This window comes from Temnothorax americanus, unplaced genomic scaffold (genome assembly GCF_048541705.1).
Source record: "Temnothorax americanus isolate GAGA-0224 unplaced genomic scaffold, ASM4854170v1 Scaffold26, whole genome shotgun sequence".
Classification (NCBI taxonomy): Eukaryota; Metazoa; Arthropoda; class Insecta; order Hymenoptera; family Formicidae; genus Temnothorax; species Temnothorax americanus.
The window spans coordinates 2,876,482-2,893,313 of record NW_027509401.1 but is presented as its reverse complement, the minus strand read 5'-3'; the positions used below and the strand labels follow the sequence as shown (position 1 = coordinate 2,893,313).

Sequence of the window (16,832 nt, the reverse complement as noted above, 5' to 3'; positions counted from 1 at the left end):
ATCATGACCCAGCGGATAGCGATGCCGTTCTACGAGCGATTACCCGTTTTCGAGGATATTGGCCGAACCCGGGGTGTCACGGGGAATTCATCGAATCAAGCCTTAACTTGTATTGCTCCATTTCGGATCGCGACATCCGAGCGAACTCTCCGACAAATTGATACGTGAAATGTAAGAATGTAAGCGATATTAATTCCGTCTCACGAATCTTTTACGAGGAATAAAAATGGGAAGTCTCATTTTCTTATTTAATCATTGAATGACTAAAATTTATTGATTAAGAATTGCGAAAATCAGTTATTCCATGGAGATTAGAGATATTCTGAATTTAAGAAGTAAAAAATTAAACTGGGACAGATTCAAATATAAAACAATTAAAAAATAAATTTAAAAACCAGACATTGATTTAAAATTACAAAATTCCAAAACTCTAAATGTTTGCCAAATTAATTACTATATAAAAGATGTAAAATTACGTTATTACTTTTCACAAATGTGTTTTCCACGAACTCAAAATGTATCAAAATGTATTGCAGTGGAGATAAAAATATATTAAAGCGGAGATTTTATACGACCATGCGCGAAGAGTAATCGAGAAATGGATCGAAAATCGACGCGTCGACTTATATATCTGAGCCGCGTTTAAGGCCAATCTTTCTCGCCTGATGTTTTGAGTTCAAGTGACAGCGGCCGGTTTATCAAAAATTAACTTAACGCGCCGCACGTGACGGTGCAGTATGTGCCATCCCACAAAGTGAATTACTGACCGGATACGTCAGTGTGACGTTCACAATGGAACGTGATGCGTTCTTCTTCGTTTTCCTGCAGCGGAGGACAACTGTAGAAATTATTTATCAGTGTGCGAAGGCAAGTGCCTATATAAGTGACTATAAGCCACCCATAAATGATAACCGGCAGCGCAAATTATAAATTGCGTTACCATCTGCTAATCGGCCGCCGCGGCTTATTTTTAATATTAATTTAATGCACGTGTGTGGTCGTCATCGTAGTCATGAAATAATCATCTAACTTGCAATATACTTTCAGTCGACGGATCTGCTTATTTCAACGTCTCTACGTTTTCATAATAAATTTAATTTATCGATTCATCTTTCTTTGAAATACTACGTCATTAATATTTAATTGTCAAGTATGTATACACGATTTTTCTATAAATACTGTATATAGGTACGTCATACACGGTAAGAAACTACAATACAGTAGTTTTAACCTACTGAAATATTGATAAATAAATATATTTATACTCATTCCAAATTGCTTTAAAGGATAAACAGCACCTGACTTTCATAGATAAACTATCAAGAAAAATACAAGATATTTTCTAAATGCATCTTATCAAAAGTTATTTTAACCATATAAGCTTGGTATTTTTTATATGATAACAGTCCATATTTCGCCATTTATTAATACTGGTTTCAATGGGTTTAATCATCTCGCAGCGAACATCTCGATAATACAATCCGCGAAAGAATAACGTGAGGTGACTGAAACTGGAGGCACGAAAATAATGATTTCATGTGCTATGATAGGTACGTGTTTTGATCGAGTAATCCTCGGCATCGAGAATCGAACCGATCGCGTCTCTACGCGCGTAGCTAATTCCGATTTAGCACAGATTTTATATACGGCGGTCGCGGAGAAGGGTGGCGTAACGACGGAAAGGAGGCGAAGGTGACAATAATCGGCAAGGAAGGCAAGGCTTCTGCCCTGAAATGATAGTTGCCGGACTATAAGAGAAACTAAAATTGAGCCGCGATCATTTACTTGTCACAACTTTAACGCATGCGAGACAACTCGGACACTGTTTGCAAACTTCTTTGCGTACATTGTGTGAAAACGGATATATCTTTTATCGTTCCATACGTAGTCGTTGGTTTAGAAACGCCCCGGCGATGCTGTCGTATATTTTATCGTTCAATCCTTTGCACTGCTATATCGGGAACGCGACGTACAAAATTAATGATAATTTTAATGCATTTCTTATTAAACCACAGATGAAAACTAAGTAAACAATTCTAATCTTTTTATATACAGATTGCATTACTCCATTACTCAACTACTGTATTTTGCGGCTGAACTAGACTTGGAATTTTTCTACAGTTAAATCAAACTGCATTTTTAATTTCAAGTGTAAATTAAAATTTTGTAAATTAAAATTTTCTGATAAAACTTATGTTATACAAAATGAAATGCAATATGCGTTATCTAAAATATAACATTAAGAGTTTATTAAGCTTTCCGTAATGCAAGCAATCGCAAATATCTAAACTATAATTTAATCCATTTTAAATAAATCTATAATATATTTTTTACGTTGGCGTTAAAGAATCCATATGTATACATATTATCGAATAAATCTGTTAACCTAATATAAAGTAAACTTTTCTTTGTCACTCACCGATCCGATGTGCAACGGGCGGAGTTATATCTGCCACGTAGCTCCGATGATACTGTAACACACAAACATAAGATACAAATTAAAGCAGCGTTCAAATGATCAATTTTTAAAGATAATTCTCACGAGCTCAATTCGACTTTCAATCAGAACATCTACTAACAAAATTATATATTTTTCGAAAAAGATCTTTGCAAAAATAAATTTAAATAAAATTTTAGATGGTTTCTTTTTCTCTATTATTATTTATAATGTCGTGATAAAACAGTCCAAATAAATGGAACAAAACTATTAATTTTATATAGATAAGAAAAATGCTATTTACCCCAAGGTTGCTCCGCCGGGGCCCGATGCCTCTCCTAGGTCTCCTCCTCCTCCCGGTTGCACAGGACACTCGCGAAAAGCACTCGCGGATAATATACTAAATCACGCGCGGATTAATTATCAATAAAGGTCAAAAGTGCGACTCCCGGCCTCGAGCTAAGATTCCATCATCGAGAATGGGAATCATAAAAAGTTCATTAACTCGGACGGCACTCCCGAAGCAAATGTGTGACGCGATAAACTGACTGCAAGTCACTTATTTAATTAAATCGACGATGATAAGTATGTCGGTTTTCTCATTTTTGGATTTTTACACTGTTGAAGTACTGGATCCCTCCCATCTCGCTATAAGATCGTACCTGTGGAAGAGAAAATATCGTTAGCTATAATTTATTAATGTACAAAAATGAGCACTGAGAAAGAGAGAGAGAGAGAGAGAGAGAGAGAGAGAGAGCACCAAATTAATGATAAGTCTTATTTGAGTCGCTCGATTAAAATCAATAAATAATTTACGTGCTATTAATAACTGACTTATTAATATCAATTAATTGCTATATATATATATATATATATATATATAACATATACGTAGTATAAAACTACCTATAATAAGAAAGTAGAGAATAAAATTATTTGTATATAAAATCAATATCATTTGAGCTAAAGATAAAGAATAGATGAATGCCTCACCGCGCCAATTCTATGTGATTATTCATTGGCCAACTTTAATATCATTTATAGCACGAGAAGCATTGTGATCACAGTATTTTGGATTTTCGATTTTAATTATCTTTCCAGGACACGCTATTAAAATATTGTACGGTAATCACAAAATGCTCCGTATAATTACAAAATATTTGTTGCTCTCTTCGTTAAGAATCGAGAAATCTTCATGAGATGACGATGGAAGTGATAAAGAAAGGCGATTATAATTGACCTTTCTAAATTATCTATCAATAGCCACGTGGAATGTACGGTTATTTTTCTGTCTAATGAACGCTTCCATCAGATCGTGCTTCCCTGATCAATGACTGGTCTCAACCTCGTACACTTGTAATCTAGGATCGAGGCGCGCACGTGGCGGAGGATTAACGTTCGCAAACGGCACGAGCCAGGCCAATGAGACGAGGGTGACGTCGAAGATCCGTTGACACTTGACTCCACTTGGCCGAAATCGTACCCTGCTGGAAAACGCCTCAATCTAAATGATTAACCGCATTCGAGTCGCGTGAACCCATTCTCGAATTACAGAGTATATCTCGGGCAGCCGATGAGAGTGAAACTATACCATCTGACATTTCTACACTTTACAGAAAAGCTATTCTATATAATTTATGAGATAATAACTACATGAAATATAGAGCAGCTCGTAGCTATCGCAACATATTGTGGAATTTGCGACGCGTGACCGCAAAAATGCTTTAAATCTACAAAGTAGGTAAGTGGAAAAGTAAATTTTTAGGATCGTAGCCACGATACGTGACCAGGTATTACCGTCCTTTTTTTTACGGCAACTGAAACTCACTTTTAGAAAAAAAAGACCATCAGAGTTTTTCATGGACAAATTTGTTCGGGACAGTTTTTTGCCGAACGAGCAAATGGACGAATGAATTTCTAAAAGGTGCCGTGTCAGTTTTTCCCTGCGGTGGAGTCAACGAGCATATAGGCACGCCATAATTTTAATACTTGACGTCGACGATGACGACGACGACGGCGGCGGCGGTCGCGTGAAGGCAGGCGTGGAAAAGTGTACATCGTGCAAAGTGAAGCGAACGTTACGAGGCGCGCAGCTGCCGATGTGTCCGAGTCGATGCCTGTATATCGCCCACAGTCCTATACACGCTCGCAAGCGATGATTTCCCGTCAGGGAACGGGATTATCCCACGTAAATCCACTTACGCGCGGTCGCGGCCTCGCCGCGGCGGCTCGCTGCAACTGTCGTGACAGGAAGAAAGGGTTGCGCCTCCGCTCACTGACATTTATCGCGACACGAAAATGAGGTCGTGCACGGCCAGAAGTCAAGAGCCCTCCGCCGCGCCGGTGCCTGCCCGAGCCCGGAGCCGGAATATTTGACGCGAGCGCCTCCATCACGGTCACGGCGGGACGCGTGTAACTTCAGCGTCCAATCACGTAATTGCGTCGCGTCGCGTTTTTCCTTGCATGGTATTCGTTAAAACGTAATCGTGAGGATTGCGCGCGGTTATTGCATTGACAATATACGTCCTACATGCAAATATCTCTTACGTAAAGTCGTTTTCGCGTCTTTTTGCCTCGTACATATTACCGCAAGCGTGGAATTGGTAATCTGACTTTGCAAATAAAATTCTTACGGCGTATATCATCTCTCTCTATACACGTAATTATTGTTAAATGAAAGAATATATGTGTATCTGTTTTTTTTTATATTTTTATATTATTTTAAAATTCTATTTTATTTTACATAGTTATTATCTCTATAACGATTGTCATCAAGTAAAAAAATTATTTTTTCTTTCTTGTGGAAACAGCCAATGAGAATTTGAATCGCCAGTGAATAATGAAAAAATCAGCGTAGGTATCGTTTATTCGACCCAACTGTCCAAATTTATTTGAAAAACGCTACGTTTCGACCGTAGATTTCGGTCCTTTTCAAGCGTCTGGATACAAATTATTGATTAGTTAAGCATAATGCCCAAACTACGCCACATCTAATCCCCCTTTTTGACAATCGAACGACTAATTGAATATGTCGTTCCAACACACATTCTTATATTTTAATGGATCTCAACGCACAAATTATTTTTTAAATGTGGCGTACTAACTAATCAATAATTTGTACCCAGATGCTTGAAAAGGACCGAAATCTACGGTTAAAACTTAGCGTTTTTAAAATAAATTTGGCCAGTTGGATCGAGAATAAACGATATCTATACGCTGATTTTTTTCTTGTGGAAAACTCGACACGTTGGTTAAAAATAAAGAATTGACAAAACTGGTCAATAAAGATTTCTAAAAAATTCTAATACAGAATAAGCAATCCTGATTTATTTCAGAATTATTCTGAAGAACTTTACGTTAAATAAAAACTACATACATAAGTACATACCCTCGCCTATCAATCGCTAATTTATAATAAATAGATGAGCATAGACATTTCGGTAGGCAAATGGAAGAGAGAAACGCCTCGGGTTCCGCCTCTATAAATAATACGGAAAATATGGAAAAATATACGTACGTGAGCGTACGTGCGTGTTAAAAGGGGCGGAGGAGAGCCGCGACGGAACGGACAGATGGCTCCTACGCCGAAGCGAGAGCGGCACCTTGATTTGTGGTCGAGCATTTTTCAAGCCATTTGGCCGGGACCGCCTATAATTTCCGTCCCGTTGGCCGTCCGCTGGCCGTTCTCGCGTGTTTTCCTGCCTTCTGTTTATTTTCTTAACGGTCGAAATAATAAGCTCTCACAACCGCCGCGCCGTGCTGTCGCGCGCCATGCCATGCCCCGGTCGCATAGGTGTTCGCACTTGCAGAAGCGCGGCGGTAAACCGCGCGCACGCGGTCGCTGCGTACAATGCGTGCCACGCGCGGCAATGCGGCACGCGATCGCGGTCACATCGCTCGCGGAATCGAGCCGCCTCAGCATCGCTCGTAACGGCTCGTTTCCGATCTGAGACGATCAGGGATCACAATCTCGCGGCTGCCGCAAACTCCTCGGTGGACGCGAGGAACACGATCCGATTGCATCGATCTTCAAACCTGCGAGTTTCAATGTGTCGCGTAAGATACACATTAGTTGCTTTCCATTTACACTCAAGTGATCTGAGTCACTCAGTTATGTATTTTATGTTCAGGTAAGATAAGTCATTCTGTACTTACCTGGTTTGTTTTAGTGACAAAGCTTATCGCATAACAATACAGATTCGTAGCCTCACTTTCAATGTGAGTCTATTAGATTCATTAAAACACGCGGTTTCGATTGTGGCTAAAAACTCAGTTGAATCTCACTTGCCAGCGTGCAAAGAGAACGTGCATTCGACTGAGTTATGACGTCACAAGTGAGAATTATCTGAGTTTTGGTGTAAGTGGAAAGCAACTATTGTGTAAGGGTCACGATTAACAATGGAAGATAACTATATCTAAAAACTGATAATTGTGGGCAAAATAGACGATCTGCAGGAACTCGTTAAAAAGCCAAGAGCCGAGTGTTCAATGACCGCGAAAAACGGTGAAGCCAACGACCGTGGAAGCCCCCGTTCGAATTTCCCAAACGCGGTTGCGGCGCGCACTCTGGGTGGCGCGTCTGTTCTCCGTGGAGCTGTCTGGAAGCGCATTCAAGTGCCGGGCCCATTGATACCACGTAGAATCATTCACGACGCATAAACATCTCGTATTACACGCACCGAGGCGGGGATCGTCCGGCCCGTGGGTCCGGATGCGCGAAGAGCAGAGTCATCACGGTCTCGCGCGCGGCAGCGAGATCGCCGCACAGTCATCCGCACCCCGCGGCACTCCGCCGCCCCATCCTTCCTCCTCCCCCCCCTGCCCCCCGTATAATCATGCCGCAGCACGTCGAGGAACGCCTCGGCGTCACTGTCCACACGCAAAATCGTTACGTGATGCTAATTAACGTTTGGACATGGTACCGTGCCGAAGCTTCATTGCCTCCAATCAGGCTAATTGTATTGCAATCGTTTTTCTGCGCCCCTCGTCGTTCCTCTCGCATCCTCTTTACGTGCGCATGCACGCCTCGGCCTCGCGGTCGCGCGAGCGTCGATTATGCTATATCCGCCGATAATCAAGCGTGTACTTTCACGGCCGGCTCCGGGATGTTTGCCACCTCTCGATGTTCAGAGCGCGATTATTCGTAAAACGGCTCCGTATTAAAGGCAGGAATATAGGTGCGTAGCGCCTTCTCGGAACTTCACGCATTAAAGAGAGGCAGAGTCGTTCCAAGCGACTCTCCAAAGGTTTGAAGATATATAAATTCCAAATATATTAAAAATAAAAAAAAAGGTATGGAGAGAAAAAAGAAATTCAGCCGCGGCACGCAAAGGTTTGGTCGAATTTGGAGAGTGCGCGCCGCACCGGGGGCAGCTCGCGGCTCCTAATACGCAAAAGGGGCGAGAGAATCCTGGAAGATTCGGGCATTCACGTTGACCAAATGTACGGGCGATTTAAATTCGCGCAACGCGCGACATATTTTTTCGTGAAATGCGCATACCTCACCCCCGCGTATTCGTAAAAGTTTTACATGAAATCGCGGTAAAACGCTGTCGGGGTAACCGAAAGATACGGCGAGCATCCGGCACCGCGGGGATGTAAAAAGAAACAAAGGGCACACGGACGGGGCTTCCGAGTGTTATTGGACCGAGCCGGCCGATGTCCGATTGCCAATAGTTCGCATCTGTTCGGTCCGCTTGCCCTCCGGGAACGCCGCGCCGCCTGCGGCGTGCACGGCGTCCATCTTGACCTGAAAGTTACCAAACTGATATACCCGAATCTCTCTCCTATATGCTTGATACCAATAACTTGAAATTCCTTTCGTGAGCGGAATTTTAAAACGGCCGGGCAATCCCGTCGGCGATTTGGCGATTTTATTGCGACGGCATCCATCATCGTGGTCTCCGGCAAGAACGGGATCCCGTTATAGTCGCGACTGGACAAATGCGTCGCCCGGCGCTGTTAAAAATACGCGATTTAATTGATTTCGAAGGAGATTCGAAAGGGCAGAGCAACGGGACTGAGGACGATACGCGTTCTCTAGACCGACGATCTCCTTTGTCCCCTGAGAACGGAGCATGACGATTTAGAATCAGGAACAATATACAACCGCGCGCGGCACGATCCGGCGCGTGGCACCGCGACGCTCCCGTGTAATAGTATTACTCCCAGGACACAGGAGAACGCACAGTTTCCCTGCCGTTCTCCGATTTCTCCCTTGCTCTTTTTCATTTCTTCTTATTGGCCTTAACCCTATAAATTTGACAGAAGTAGGAAAAGCGAGGAAGGCAAGCTGAACTTCTAAGCTGAGCTCTTACATCAAGCTAGATATATGTTTTATATCGAGATAAGCTTTCGTATTTTCTCAGTATCGCGCATCGCCTCTTAACATTTTAAATTATATAAGAAAAATTTACTAATTTATTATATTACACTCCTCCAATTGTATTTTTTATCGTTCAGAGGAAATTAACATCGAATAATTTCAAGCTAGATTTTTAATTGTATAAGCACATCAATTCTAAAGCCGACGAGTCTCCCTCGATGCGGATCCCTACATGTATCTCTTCGACCCCCTTACAAATTACAGATAACACAGGCACACGTGACCGCCTCTCTTTTTCTCTCACGACACCCCGCGCGCATCCGCCCATCGGATTCGCAAACAGCCCCGTAAAAGATATCGGCTCGCTGCGCGTATAGCGACGATCGGGGATGTCGAGGGGGTGCGAGTCTTACACGCGCCGACAAATTGTTTGGGCCGAGTCAGTTAGTCGCGCCACAATGGAGTGGCACTTGGCAGGAGATCCCCGGCAGTCTCACTGCCTGCGCGCCTCCTCCCTCGTTACAACGCATTACATTTATCTCTCATCCGCGCGTATCCGGCCCTCCATCCCTCGTGTGCGCGTCTGCCCGCCACCTACCCCGGTATCAGGAATCTGACGCAACCTCGAGCAACTGCGTCACTATGGCAACACGCGGGCTCGCAGAAGGCTCGCCAGGTTTGTTCGGAGCCCGCCGGATCCGCTTTGATTCGTTTGTCACTTTCTAAATGAATAATTTTTCAAAAGATAATTAGGTGCGCGGGAGGTTTAGCTTCCTGCAGCTGACGTCCGGGTGAAGGTCGGGCAAGAGCGCGTGGAAGAGCTAAGATCCAATTAAATAACCGGTCACTAGCGATCGTTAACATCGATCAGAATAACAGATAAATTAAATCAGTTATCTTACTCTTAGGATAAAAGCTAATTAAATTATCGATTCAGGGATAAGTGAAAAAGTGCATATTGTTAAATTCATTATTATTCTATGAAGATGAACGCATTCTACAAACTAATTTAATATAGCAAAATTTATGTTGCTTTCTCAAATATGTCATGTAAATATAAATATGAATTTTCCCTCTCTCTCTCTTTCTCTCTCAATTCAACGTATGCATATGTCGCTTGCGCAAAATTTCGAAACTATACGATACTTTAACAGGTATTCGGTATTGGATAGTATGTAATCACGACAGGCGGCGAAAGACAAGTTTGCCTAGCAATTCTACTTTAAGTTAATTTAATAGATTTTTACTTGGACCATTTTCTTATTTTTACTCTTTGAAAGTCGAAGGCATACGCGTCATGGCGTGCAACTCGGCGCGTGCGGCACGTGGCGGAAAATGTAGTGTCATAGTTCGATGATTCTTTTCTTTCTTTTACTGAAAATACTTTTACTGAAAAATGGGATAATCTCTCTTGAGAAGAAAGAGTACCTGCACAGCGTACTCTTACCTGACACGCGACAGTAAATTTATAACGTGGACTACCAGGAAAGCTGCTATTGCTGCTGCCTTTTTTTCAATCTTTGCTAGTAATTGTCGCCTGTCTGGTTGATTGGTCGCTTAGGTTGGCTAATTGGTCCTGAGTGTTCTTGTAAACACCGGTGCACCTTACGCCGATGATGCCGTCACGGCTTAACGCTCAACGACAAACCGGAACTACCACGACAGAAAAGTGTGCGAGAAGCAGAAGCGAGGAAGCGCGATTAGAGCGAAAGAATCCTTTTAATCCTTTCAACACGTTCGAACCTCTCTTTTAACAGAAAACCTCAGACTTCTCATAACTTATCTCGACGGAGATTGCCAAAGGTTTTTCTCCGGATGATAGATTTAAGACCAGGATTATTTATGAGCAGAATATCTTTTAATTGATATTTTATATTATTTTTTTTTCTACATATACTATATTAGCTGTATGATAGTAAAAGTTCTGTAAAGAAAAGTAGTTTGTTGGTCCCATTATAGTCGTTAAACAATGATAAAAGCGCGCGAGACAAATCGACGGGAGGAAGGAAGGAGTATTCAAGCTATCTGCGGTGCTTCACATTAAAAATCGATCTATTAAGATTACGCGTGATAATTCCGCACCGCTTCCGAAAATAACGGCGGCGACGTGGCCCCGTTTTCTCGATTAAAAGGAAAAGGGAATGAAAAGGGGATCGCGAAATTATCTTTCGGACCGCGTCGTTTTATCGTCGCGGACGGCTTTCGGAGCACCTTTTAAAGGTCGTAGGTCGAAAGTTTCGGGATCACGTACTCCTCCGCGAACGCGCGGGGAGCGTACGTGACGCAGATAGCTTTCTTCCATTGGCGCTCTCTATACGACCATCTATGTCGCGATCAGATAGCGAAATCTGCAATTATTTCATAAGAGGCTCCTCCGTTCGTTCTCTTTCGTTCGCTCTCCGCAGTCTTTCTCTCTCTCGCTCTCTTATTCTTTCTCTCCTGCCGGCGGGGCCGCTTCCTTTTTTCGCGAGTATAATGACGGTGGACCCTGTAATCCGCGCGGCTTTTAAATTGCCCGCGGCCGCCGCTGTTGCTGCTATAGCGAACCGTTTAGGCAGGTGCCGTGATTCGATCACTCTCAGCGTTACATTTTTCTCCAACGCGCTTTACCGTGACGCGTGTGAGTCCGGGGGACATGTGCAAGATGTCCCAGAAATCGATCAATCCTTCGCCCTGTCGAGAGATTCAAAGTATTCCGAGCCAATGTCTCTTCTCAGCGCGAAATCTTCCTTATATTCTAACATTTGAGTAATTACGTTTCAAATCAAGATCCAAGTAAGTTTCATTTGATATATTAACAGGAAAGTAAGACTTCTTTAATTGCTTCATTCATTAAGATCTTTTCAGTTTTCGCTTACGAAATCAGAAGCTATGTCGGGACCATAATTATTACTATCCCAGTTTCTGGTATCCGTTATTATTTCCAAAGATGTCGGATTTGAAGAAAACACATCTTTTTTATATAATGTTATATATTTTTTAATCATTATTTTATACAAAGATAGATTGTGCAAAATAATGAGCATTATACTCAAGTCGTCGCGATGATTTATACGATTAATATGATGGGTATGTTATTTAAATTGCATCAGAAATCCAGTTTCGATGAGGTAATATATCTTTGCCAATGCTTAATATCAGCTTAATGTCATCATAATGACTAAAGATAAGATCGCATATTTTTTACTCGAAATTCACGTACTTTAAATTAAGCTTATATAGCTATTAAAATCTGTTTAAATTTCTTACACATCTACTCTATATATGAAATTAATGTCTTTTATGCACTAAACTGCTTTATTTTTAATTTAATAAATTTATTAAATTAAAACTGAAAGAAAAAACAGCTATGAATAATAAATTAAAGCTGAAGAAGCAGGGAATAAAGAAATTAAAAAGACATTGCTCCAAACATTTATTGCCACTCGAGTGATTTACCAGATGTACCTTATCGTCCTTATCAAGTGTCACTTCTCGCAATTCTCAAGATTCAACTACGCTGGCTAAATTACGCGATCGAATCTTATCCCGATGCCCGCCCCGAATGGAGATTTAAGGCGCGCCGTCGTCAGGAGGAATTTAATTCGGGAATTTATGACGCGAGTGAGATCTCTCGCACGAGGCACGACGACGAAATCATGAAAGCTCATTGTCGGATTAAGAAGTCGGCCGAGTTGACTTGCACGAGCAGGTGCAACCTGCCTGTTTGTACGACTGTCTGCCTGCCTGCCTGGCGTCGCACGAATTCCGCCGTTATATACCGAATGCCTTCTGGCCTTAACGAGCTCAATTATACTTCGCTTAGGGTGATCCGCGGAGTCGATGATCGCGACACGGACGAAGTACGAATTAGGACCACTGGAGTCAGTCAAAAGTTTGAGTTGCTTTCCTCTATCCCTCTTTTTCTTTCCGTGTCTCTCTCTCTCTCTCTCTTTTTCTTTTCGTCACGAAGGGAACACACCCGTACTGATCATCGTTAGCATGTTGTTGTAGCCGGGACGCAATTTAACGATCATTTTCACGTCGCAATTTCGTGCACCTTTCCGTCCCCCCTAATGTCTTCATAACGCACGGCCCGCGTGAAATCCATCAACGTCGCTCCTACGTTTTATAACGTGACGGTCGCGTGTCCTGGCCGCGAGCGGATTGCCCGCCGCGCCCCGAGTCCCGATTCCCGATGTGCCATAGTTTTTTAAGCGCGCGCGCTGCAAAAGTCTCCGGCGAACGCGACTTCGGGGTCTCCGCGGCGTCGAGTCGAGTCGAATCGGTTAGATGAAGTCGGGTCGCGAGGTGATTTCGTCACGCTTTTATGGCTCAATTATGACGCTTATATAAAATGCGCTTTAATCTCGAATCTTCGCGATTATTCAGATAGAATCTGCGGCAGCGCTTTATAAATTGAGTTCCCGTCATAGCATGATGTCAGGAAGTATCGTGTATCTCGAAAGGCCTGATCGATCCCGTTAAACGGAGAAAAATACGATTAACATTTATTACCGTATCTCCCGAACACGCTCATGACGCGACCCGTTTTCAGTCTATTGATTCAAATAGATCCGAATATAGGATCCATTTTTTGCACTTGCTCGTGTTACACTCGAAAATAATTTTACGCGTCATCTTAATTACTTTCACGTAAACGTAAATCATAATGGTCAAGCAAAAAGTCAATGCGCACGTAATTAAATGCAAATAATTAGATGTTTTCCATGACTATTGATTAAATAAAGATCAAGAGGGAAAAATTTTAAAGTTCAAATTTCCAAAATCAACGTTACACTGCATTATAATTAGCGAGTAAGCAATGGAACGTGTTGGAAGTTGATACTCGTGTGACATGGAAATGACTCTGCTCGAAACAATTATCCTATAGGACACTAATTTCAAAGATATCAGGGGGCTCGAGCGTCTTTGCCCTCTGACCTCGAGATTCTGTGGAGATACTTGTTACTCTAACTCCCCGTTCCTCTCGTTGGACACATTGATTCCTTGGTTCTGTTGTGGGCGGATCCGCGTGTGTCGAGAGATCAGTCCGGATCTCCTCTCCTTCTTCTTTGTCGATCTTGTCTTCGCCGGCTCGGTACGGGTACAGCGCAATGGTATAGATCCGCCGTTACCATTATCCGTAATTATCATCAAGTCCACGTCTTTCGCTTTTATCGAGAGACTCGACGGCGCGGCACGATCAAGGCGAAAGTCTTGCTGATGTGTCGGTTGCTCGCACAACCCAACAGATAATTCAAAGCAAGCGTATAAAAATTTACGTTTCGGTAAAGCTGTGAATTCCTAATCACGTGTTAACATTCTTGACCGCCGCTAACGATCGCGGGTTTGTAAATTCGCACCGTCTGGCGCCGATAACTCCCACTATCCGCGTGCGGGCGCCTCGAGATCGTTATCCGAGGGGGGGGGGGATTATAAAGCCCGAGGACACGTTTCATTAGCTTCATTAGTCACCGCGCGTGAGGGTCGAATTTTTACGATGGAACAAACCGGTACGAACCGTACGGATTCCAAACACTTGTAGATCGGTATGGGATAGTGTCAGGTCGGACGATAACTCGCCTAATTATCGGGACCATGGAAGTCGCCCCGGTACTCCAGTGTTGAGAGACGCGCGCTGGAATTTCGGTAGATACTTTTACACGAGGGCGCCCAATTTATTAGCTGCAAGAATGGGCCCCGTTTGCCAGCCTTCTTCTTCTTCTTCTGCTTTTTCCCGCCGCGGACCCCAAGAGATTAACTACGGATCTCTCAAAACGTGTTTGTAAATCCATCCGCGATAGGAATCGACGCGCTCGTTAATGTAGGCATGCTTGGCCCTTTAAATTCCCTTCAACACCGGCGCCTATCGAATTTTCTTTTTTTTTTCTGTTTTTTTGACCGTGTATCGATTGCATTAGACGTCTCTTTTTCTCAAATAACTTGTAATATACTGAAATACGTGTAAATTTCTTACTCTTAATAATTTTTCCAATAATCCCAGACACAACACTTTCGATTTTTCGGAAAAATTAAAATTTATAATTATTTTTTAAAGAAATTGAGAAAAGTAACCCATTGCACCCAAATGTCATTTACTTTATTTGAAAAATAACTTTCTCGTTCAATTTCTCAGGAGCAAAGTAATGCGCATGTATTTTGCCGAGAGGGCAGTCCCGATTTCTCAAACTCGTGCCTACCGGAAGTCGAGAAAACAGCTGACATCCATCCAATACCCACCGATTCCCTTAAGCACCGAAACGACTAACTGAGATGTCGGATACTCCGAACTTTATCGAGACAGGATCTACAGTCAAGTTCCGACCAGTTACCATTTAATTTCCTTAGGCGAGCGAAGACGATTCATTTGCATTTGAATACCCAATATTACGTTACGTGAATTCGGCATCCACTCAACGTTTCCCGATCGAAGATTTGACGCACCGTCGACTTCTCTTGTAATTGCGTGTATCTGATAATTCAATATTCTACATACGATATCTCTGGAGCTCCTTATTTTATGTATTTCTCTCTCACTTTCGATTTTGTTACGAATTTATAATATTTTTTTTTATTTTGCCCCATTATTTCCTTCATTGTCTTAAAATTTCGAAAATGATGACCATTAATACGAGGCAGAGTAAGAAGAAGAACAAGATTATCCATTAAATTGGCTCATAAGTAAATCTAATGACGCTTACGAAAATGAATCTCGTGTGTACGGTGAGGTATATCGACGCGCGGCTCACCCGTGTTGGTACAGAGTCACGGGCCGTGGACGGACGTCGAAGGGGGGCAGGGTTCATCGAAGGGGGTGAGGGTGAGGTGGAGGGAGAGAACGAGCGGGCGGATGTGTCTGAGGTAATTGAGGCTACGGGTCATCCGGGTCGCAAGAGTCACGAGTCACGAGCGAGCGGCCGCGAACAATGCCGAGCGGCCCTTCTTGTTCATCTTCTTCTTTCCTCCTCTTCCTCGACACCACTCTGCTGTTCCTTCTTCCTTCTCCTCCACTTCTTCTTCCCTTGGAGGACCACTCGTCTCTTCCGCCGTTCTCCAACGTTCGCCTCTGCGTTCCGTACGAGCGGGCGATTCCGCCGAGCCAATCGCCCCATCGGCATTGCTCCGCGTCGCCTCTGTACTTATTAGATTTGATCCGAGCCGCAGATTAACATTGAAACAAACGTTATTTATGACGCGCGGTATCATTGCGAAACGGGCCGCGGTATGATGACCCGCGATATTCCGCGCCGACATCGTGCTCGCATCGGGGCCCTGCCGGCCTCGCGCTTTCTCTTTACGAACAGCGGCAGAGACGAGAAGGGATGAGATGGGCCCCGAGGGGGATCGAAAGCAGAAGAGGAAACGCCGCGCCGCGCCGCGCCGCGCCGGTCCTCTACGGAAGAACGCGGGTGCAAGTGAGAGAAACTCTTGGATGGATCCGGTAACGCAAACTGCGTCGGGACTTATTGTTAGCGATGGGATATTGGTAATCTCGCGTTAGGATTTTGTTGGCACCGTAAGATTAAAATGGAAAGAAGTAATGAAATTACTTGCGAAATTCTTTCGACTTTCTCTCGATTCTCGATCTGTAATTTGTTCATCCGCGATTATCCAATGACGCGGGTGGCGCAAGAACTTCAACGTTCAACTCGGAAAAACCGGTTACGAGATAATCCGTAAAAATGCTCGCTCTTTCCGGAGATGGCAATGGGACGTGGGGTGGGAGCGAGGGACAAACAGAATCTCTCCCACGCCACGAGGTCCGGCGTGGCCGGGCAATCGAAGACAAATTAGTGTTGCGTGATGCGCGTTGATTCTCTTCGATAGCGGAACAACGGTTACGTATACACTCAATCGGCGATACACAGCCGCAAGACTCGTCCGTAAACGCGTGTGCGCGCGCGCAATGAGAACGTATCTTAACGATGTACTTATCTAAGCGTGCTTGTGTTTAATTTCGAGCGAATTTTAACATAATTTTTATTCCTAATCTAATTGCGAAGGAATTCAATGTTGAAAATCAAGGAATATTGAAAAGGACAACACTCGATCAAATTTAATTTAAAAAAATGACCGCAATCGCATATA

General features: G+C 43.1%; 1 long non-coding RNA gene across 2 annotated transcripts in view; it reads right to left on the bottom strand.

The window, feature by feature from the left end:
* LOC143899224 (uncharacterized) overlaps positions 1-16,832 on the bottom strand; it is a 125,800-nt gene that overhangs the window by 96,921 nt on the left and 12,047 nt on the right. Inside the window, exons 1-3 of one of the 2 annotated variants that reach the window (XR_013257422.1) lie at positions 4,640-4,788; positions 2,742-3,099; positions 2,420-2,471 (exon numbers count right to left, since the gene is read on the bottom strand). This is a non-coding gene — a long non-coding RNA (uncharacterized LOC143899224). Of the gene's footprint in view, positions 1-2,419; positions 2,472-2,741; positions 3,100-4,639; positions 4,789-16,832 lie in introns of those variants that run through there. The other variant, XR_013257421.1, reaches the window with a different exon arrangement.